Below are 8,880 nucleotides of genomic sequence, written 5' to 3'. Positions count from 1 at the left end.
ATAATAAGTAATATCTTAAAACAAACATAGATACATTTTGCTTTTATCCTCTCTAAAAACACGTCCTTACTCTTCGGTGTCTACCGTAAGACCGAAATGCTGATAGCCTTGACCGTGTTTAACTATAGAACTATGTAAAAGATATTCTACTATTTAATGGTTTTCTTCTTTTTTTTCTTGTCGTTTTAATACAAGCATATTAAAATAAACAAATAAACTCTCTGTAAAATAGACGTCCTTACCCGTCGGCGTCTTCGATCTAACATTGTGCAATCACAAAATAGTATACTAAATGTATCTCTTGATCAAACAAGTTAAGCAACATCGAGCGTGGTTAGCACTTGGATGGATGTTAGGGTTAGGGTTAGGGTTAGGGTTTAGGGTTAGGGTTAGGGTTTAGGGTTAGGGTTAGGGTTTAGGGTTTAGGATTTAGGGTTTGGGTTAGGGTTAGGGCACTTTGACGTGTTGCGGGTGCGGGATTGCGGGACTCCGCCCACTTTTTGTCGTGTGACTTTCTAAGCGTGTTTATTCTTGACTTGATAGCTGTTTGATGGTATCTGACGTCTTGCTTAGAGATGCTATATGGAACATTAAAACCAAAGATGAATTAGGATTGTAGGAGAGCGATTTCATGGTAAGTATATATTGCCATATGTTTATGATTTATGATAACAATATAGGCCTAAATTAATTGTATGTACTTAGCCAAAATGAGTGAATATGACTAGTATGTAAATTTATATGTGACATTTAATAATACTTAACACGATAGCTAATCGTTAAAACATTGAACAATAATATTATGGGTTGGAATATGATAGTGAACAATGACAAGGAAAAGAATGTGTTTTTTTGTTGTATAATATTATATATCTATTCGGAAGACATATATATGTTCGTATAATAATAAGTAGAAATGGGGTATACCTAATGTATACCCAGGGTATACCCAGGGTGTACCCCATGGTATACCCTGGGTATACCTCCGGTATACCTCAGGTATACCCCAGGGTATACCCAGGGTGTACCCCATGGTATACCCAAGGTGTACCAAGGGTCAGGGTATACCCCAGGGTATACCTAAGGTGGTATACCCTGTGGTATACCTAATTTGGTATACTCCAGGGTATACCCAGGGTATACCCAGGGTATACCCCAGGGTATACCACAGGGTATACCCAAGGTATACCTAATTTGGTATACTCCAGGGTATACCCAGGGTATACCCCCAGGGTATACCCAAGGTATACCCAAGGTATACTTAGTTTGGTATACCACAGGGAATACCCAGGGTATACCCAAGGTATACCTAGTTTGGTATACCCAAGGTATACCTAGTTTGGTATACCCAAGGTATACCTAGTTTGGTATACCCCAGGGTAAACCACAGGGTATACTACAGGGTATACCCAGGGTATACCTAAGGATATACTCAGGGTATACCTAAGGGTTAGGTTTAGGGTTATGGTTAAGGGTTAGGGTTAGGTATTTAGAGTTATAGGACTAATTGTTAGCTATATTATCCTTTTGTGTTGCAGATGGAGACCGACGATGATGAGCAGTCCTTTGCAGATACAGTATTAGAAAACAATAATCTAGTCAAGATATACAGTCCTTTATATGAGAATCCCCAGGTTTTTCTTAGGAGGAATGAAATGATATTTGGACGAAGTGTAACTGTCGATGAAGCAGAGAGAGATGTATGGCTGCACTATTCCTTTGATGTTGACGGGTGTGTCTTGGAATTGAATACCTTGGAGGCGATCACAATGCCTGTTCGACACATATCCCTGTTACCAAACGATGTTGCCAGTCTAAGGGAATTAAGAAGTGTTTTAAAAAAACACGTAGACTTAACACAATTTAGTAAAAGTGAACTGATGACATTCAGCAGTAGCGTTGGTTTTCAGTTATTTTATGAAAGGGGTTGGGAATGTTGGATAGCTTTAATTCCAACCCATCGACGAAATTCGGTAGGACTTTCAAGAGTGCAAACCAGACAGCAAACCGCCAACTTTTTTATGGAATTTCGAGAGAAATTCAAAGCTATGTTGATGTCTCTTGCCTTGCGTGGAGAGGCTACTCGAACAATTCAAAAGAATGATATGAATAATGTTAAAAGACTGTTTGTCTTGCCCGATGACTGTTCATTAATATTGAAATGCCTTCAGATTTCCTTAAACCAGGTATCTCAGATTGAGAACATGAGACCCATCCTGTTTTGTTTCCGATTCGGAGAGAAGATGACCAGCGGACTATCACTTTGTGATTTCGATAGCAATTTCATATTGCGAACAACCCTTCATGTTGTTTCAAATATATCGACAGATGGTGACGTTGACCGTCTGTGGTCTACCGCAGGGCTACAGAATATCATCGGCCATAGAGGTACTCTATGCACCTGCTTATCCTTCGTAGATTGTGGCAATTTCCGAAGTAATTTAGATGGCAGGCCAATGGATATTAAAAATATTCTAAGAAATTGCTGTCGTTTTCCTGACCAAATACAATTTGTTCAACTGTATGCGGATGTTCCACATCGTAAGCCAAATGGTCGTTTTCATCCTGTTTCAGCATGCATTGGGGGAGGCATGTGCTTTCCAAGGTCAACATCAGACGCTTTTCTAAAGGATGCTGATCATTACATCTCAAGCTTAGAGAACAATTTCCTGCTTATGAAAAATAGTTCTTGCAGACTGGAGTTTGTGGTATCGCTGGATACTCTTTCGTCTGATCACCTGAATTCTCGGGACTTTTTTGTTCCGAAAAATTTAGAAGAACTACTAGAAAACGTTCCGTTGCTGGTTCCTTTCCCACCGCAAACGCTGAAATGTATACGACATCTGGGGATATGGATGTGTAAAGAACTCAGAGAAATGCTAAGAGAGTTTCAAAACACTGGAAATGTGCTTACCACGTGGCAATCCTATCAATTAGAATTAGCCTGCGAGAAAGTGCTATGGGGACAACCACTCTGTGCAAGAAGTACAAGATATGCAGTCAATCTTGGTCCCGGAGGTCTTTCGCCAAGTCGAAGTTTGACGGACCAGTATGGATTCTTGGCGTTAGACGTATATTCAACAAGTATGCTTGATGATCGAAGCATCCCTCCACCAGAGATATGGACCAACTCTGAGAGTACCCGTAAAATGATTAAACGCTCAGTGGGTTTGCACGACCATTTGGATGCCTGTTATGGAGTCATTGGTAGACATTTGGTTATTGCATTGCTTGGCGACTTGTACGAAATTGGAAACGCCTCTCGTTACGTTCTATTTGAAGACTTTTTAGGGGAGAAGAAATCTGACAAGACCAGGTTTAAGACGATCGGTGCCGTGACCCTAAATTCATTGGTAAAACTGTTGGCATCGAAGAGGAGAAGCCAAACACAAATGGTATATCCAAGCTTGTGCATACTTTTGGAGAAAAATACTCTTCCATTAAAAGAAGTTCTGCAGGCTGGATTTCAGGAGCTCCAATTAAAACACTTTCCAGCAGTAACGACATACGACCGTCATGGAAATATGACTCTGGCATGGTCATTTCATGGGAATTTTTGGAGTCTTGTTACGGATAATCAGCCTTCCGAAGTAGATGTTAGTACACAAGAACTTATGTCAGATCTAGTCCGCGGTGATTTGGAAAACCGCGGACTAGTGTATCAAAGCAGACTGAAGAAGACCCCAAAGATATTACCATGGATGTCGATATGCCTACGGCGACTGAAAAGAGAGCACCTCCAGTTAGATTCAACGGTGATCGTATTAACATACATCTCCTCCATCGCTTTCCTGATGCAGGGGTTGTATGTTGAATACGACAGGCTTGTTCCTCTGGTGAGAGATCTTCCCGTGGATTAGAATCGCTTAATTTCCCTTGAAATATTATCCAAATTGCGGCTGGCCAAATTAAACTTACGAAATCTACCATTGCACCGCCTACACTTTACTGTCCCGCATAAAGTCGATATGGAATTGGGGAAAGAAAGAACAAAACAAAATGAAGAGGAAGTTACCCCTACTGACGATCTTAATTCGAAAGGAGAGAGAACAACGGACGAAGTATCCACGAAAATAGGAGATGATGACGATCTCCTTGTGTTTGAAAGCAACATAGGACCACAAAGAAGCATAAACTGCAAACCAATAAGAAAACTGACCAGCAATACTTGGTCCGGGCAAGAGATAGAACACCTTCATGAAGTGGGCCGTGTCGATGGTCTAACCACTCGCCAGAAATTCGAACTTTTCAAATCCAAATGCGCTCAAAGGAATATTCCTTTCCGAACATTCAGAGCGTTTGAAACGAAATTAAGCAGATTATAAGTAAGACGATTGACTTGTATTCTTTGATATGCAAAACATAACCAATGTTATTAAAGACAAGTTTACTGGCAGCATTCAGAGCTGTTCAAACGAAATTAACCAGAATATAAGTGAATCGATTGACTTGTAGTGATTCCTATGCAAAATATTACAACTGTTATTAAAATAAAGATCAGTTTTTCCTATGACAATTTTTATTTCTTGGTTCAATATAGTCTACCTGACATTATTCTATATGGAACAAAAGTTTTATTTCTTGTTGCAGGGAATGCTTATAATGATCAAATGTTTTCTTACATTGTTTAGTCTATAAATGAAAAAAAAACATCTCTTTGATGGTAACGTTTTGCCTGCATTCGTCTGGTTCAAATCAAACATTGTACGTAATGAGTTAAAACAAATGACAAAGAGCGTAAAACATACTTCAGAAATTATTCGAATAGTCCTTAGAGAGAGGTCCTTTATGAACCCTTAACTCTTCCCGACCCTGCCGGTTAAAGACTGAATCCTGATATGGGTGCTCACTTCAGGGCTACCTCAGGGTTACCCCCTTAAAGGGATCAATCAGCCAGGGTTACGCCCTTTTTGGGATAGTGGGGTCATGTTGTCCCTTATGAACCCTTAACCCTTCCCGATCCCTTTGGTTAAAGACTTAACCCTCATATGGGTGCTCATTTCAGGTTTACCTCAGGGTTACCCCCTTAAAGGGATCAATCGTTCAAGGTTACGCCCTTTTTGGGATAGTGGGGTCATGTTGTCCCTTATGAACCCTTAACCCTTCACGATCTCTTTGGTTAGGGTTAGGGTTTGGGTTTGGGTTGGGTTGGGTTGGGTTAGGGTTAGGGTTATAAGAAGACCAAGCGCTTTGATTTTTTAGTTTGATTTTTTTTCTAAAAATAGAATAGAAATTCCGAATCTAAAATTAGAAGATATGAATAGGAGCAATTGCATTATAGGGTAATCACATGAATTTTGAAGTCATTGCATGGCGTTTGCAATATATAGATTGCTGTTTCAATTCGTGCTAATACAGGTTGTTTTGGATAAAAAAGATATTTTAGATATGTGACAAACAACACAGAGTGGCAGTAATTTGTAGACATTTAAAATGTACATGTACTGGTATTGATAAATATTTATCCCAATTTAACGTGCTTTGGACATGCATAGTACGGATCGGTATTATCACTATATTGAGCACTGTACATAATAATTGAAAAGGTTTTTATAAATCATGGCCCGAGTAGTACATATAGAATAGGTAATTGTACAAACATTTTAGAGATTATCCTCTATTTGACTGGCTTTGTCCAAATATCTAAAGAATTTTTTGGATAATTAGATAGATTCACAGTATGAAAATGCACAATGAATAGGGTACAGGGTTTAAGGTATAGGGTACAGGGTGTAAGGTATAGGGTACAGGGTGTAAGGTACAGGGTCTTGGGTATAGGGTGTAAGGTACAGGGTATAAGGTACAGGGTGTAAGGTACAGGGTATAAGGTACAGGGTGTAAGGTACAGGGTATAGGGTATAAGGCACCCTGCACCCTGTACCCTGCACCCTATACCCTATACCCTGTACCCTGTACCCTATACCCTGCACCCTATACCCTACACCCTACACCCTATACCCTGCACCCTATACTTTATACCCTATACCCTGCACCCTATACCCTATACCCTGCACCCTATACCCTATACCCTGCACCCTATACCCTATACCCTATACCCTGCACCCTATACCCTATAACCTGCACCCTATACCCTGCACCCTATACCCTACACCCTATACCCTATACCCTGCACCCTATACCCTACACCCTATACCCTGCATCCTATTCCCTATACCCTGCACCCGATAAACCCTATACCCTATACCCTGCACCCTATACCCTGCACCCTATACCCTATACCCTATACCCTGCATTCTATACCCTGCACGCTATACCCTGCACCCTATACCTTATACCCTATACCCTGCACCCTATACCCTATACCCTGCACCCTATACCCTATACCCTGCACCCTATACCCTATACCCTATACCCTGCACCCTATACCCTATAACCTGCACCCTATATCCTGCACCCTATACCCTACACCCTATACCCTATACCCTGCACCCTATACCCTATACCCTACACCCTATACCCTGCACCCTATACCCTATACCCTGCACCCGATAAACCCTATACCCTATACCCTGCACCCTATACCCTACACCCTATACCCTGCATTATATACCCTGCACGCTATACCCTGCACCCTATACCTTATACCTTATACCCTATACCCTGCACCCTATACCCTATACCTTGCACCCTATACCCTATACCCTATACCCTGCACCCTATACCCTATACCCTATACCCTGCACCCTATACCCTATAACCTGCACCCTATACCCTGCACCCTATACCCTACACCCTATACCCTATACCCTGCACCCTATACCCTATACCCTACACCCTATACCCTGCACCCTATACCCTATACCCTGCACCCGATAAACCCTATACCCTATACCCTGCACCCTATACCCTGCACCCTATACCCTACACCCTATACCCTGCATTCTATACCCTGCACGCTATACCCTGCACCCTATACCTTATACCCTATACCCTGCACCCTATACCCTATACCTTGCACCCTATACCCTATACCCTATACCTTATACCCTGCACTCTATACCCTATACCTTATACCCTATACCCTGCACCCTATACCTTATACCCTGCACCCTATACCGTATACCCTGCACCCTATACCCTGCACCCTATACCCTATACCCTATACCCTGCACCCTATACCCTATACCTTATACCCTATACCCTGCACCCTATACCCTATATCCTGCACCATATACCCTATACCATGCACCCTGCACCCTATACCCTATACCCTGCACCCTATACCCTATATCTTATACCCTATACCTTATACCCTATACCCTGCACCCTATACCCTATACCCTGCACCCTATACCCTGCACCCTATACCCTGCACCTATGTAAAAGATATTGTACTATTTAATGTTTTTCTTTTTTCTTGTCCTTTTAATACAAGCATTTTAAAATAAAGAAATTAATTCTCTGTTAAAAAAACACGTCCTTACCCTTCGGCGTCTTGTATCCAAATGAAATGCCGATCGCGTATAGTACACTACGTGTCTCTCTTGATCAAACAAGTTAAGCAACATCGAACGTGATTAGTACTTGGATGGGTGACCACTAAATGTTGCTACATACATGTAATGCATACAAGTATATAAAAAAAATTATATGATTTTTAAAAACCTTTTTGTTCTCTTATTTCCCTAAACATTATTTAACGAAAGTTTTTGCATTTCAGTGCCCTGCAGGACGCTTTTGCTTGGCAATATAATATTCTAATATTTATTGATTCTTATTTTTTAACTTTCTTTTAAAAACAAGTATAGAGTATTAGTTCATTTTCAGCCCCTCGGGGATCGGGGAAAATGAAGTAAAACTTTGAAATTGGTCAATTTTGAAGTCCGTTGCATTGGGGTTAAGGACTTGGGGTTAGGATTAGGTTAAGGGCACTTTGACGTGTTGCAGGATCTGGATTACGGGACTCCGCCCACTTTTTGTCATACGACTTTCTAAGCGTGTTTATTCTTGACTTGGTAGCTGTTTGATGGAAGAACATCGAATACAAACGATGAATTAGGATTGTATTACTTTAAGGGCTAGGCTTGTTACTTTTAGGGCTAGGGTTGTTACTTTCAGGGTTAGGGTTAAGGTTTCATATCGATCCCTTGTGTAAACTGATTTTGAATATTTTGTACCAAAAACTAAACGCATGTGCATGCGCATGCATGCGAGTGGAGACAAAATGACTATCGGGCTGCACATCTACAAAAGCTATATTATCATCCTACAATTTTTCTATAGGGAACATATTTATATCCCTTGATAAAAGTATGAATCGCAGCTGCCATCATATTTCGAGGTCGATTACTCAAAGCCTAACTAAACTGTAATACGCGAATTTCAATTGTTCGCTCCATTTTTAAATATTAAAAGTAAGTATTACTTTTGAAAACAAATAGATCAATTATGAAATATGTTACATGTGATAACACTTACAAATCAAGGGTTTGATACTAAGTATTTATGTAACAAAATAGTACTATTTCATGATACTTACCTCTTTTGCTTCTCTGCTTTCTCTTATTTTGGGAAATGCTATTGAAGTGAAATACTTATTAGAAATAAGAGATAATATCTTAAAACAAAGATACCAAATATAAAATATTGACATCCTAAAACAAGCATAGATACATCTTGCTTTTATCCTCTTTAAAAACATGCCTACCGTAAGAATGAAATGCTGATAGCCTTGACCGTGTTTAACTATACAACTATGTAAAAGATGTTCTACTATTGAATGATTTTCTTTTTTCTTGTCGTTATAATACAAGCATATTAAAATAAACAAATAAACTCTCTGTAAAATACACGTCCTTAGCCTTCGGCGTCTTCGATCTAACATTGTGCAATCGCACAATAGTATACTAAATGTATCTC

General features: G+C 40.1%; 1 pseudogene; it reads left to right on the top strand.

The window, feature by feature from the left end:
• Positions 1-1,769: 1,769 nt before the first annotated feature.
• Positions 1,770-4,325, top strand: LOC125680040 (uncharacterized; annotated as a pseudogene).
• The last annotated feature ends 4,555 nt before the right edge of the window (positions 4,326-8,880 follow it).

This window comes from Ostrea edulis, chromosome 1 (assembly GCF_947568905.1).
Source record: "Ostrea edulis chromosome 1, xbOstEdul1.1, whole genome shotgun sequence".
NCBI classification, from domain to species: Eukaryota; Metazoa; Mollusca; class Bivalvia; order Ostreida; family Ostreidae; genus Ostrea; species Ostrea edulis.
The sequence above is the reverse complement of the archived record's forward strand: the minus strand, read 5'-3'. Positions and strand labels throughout refer to the sequence as shown.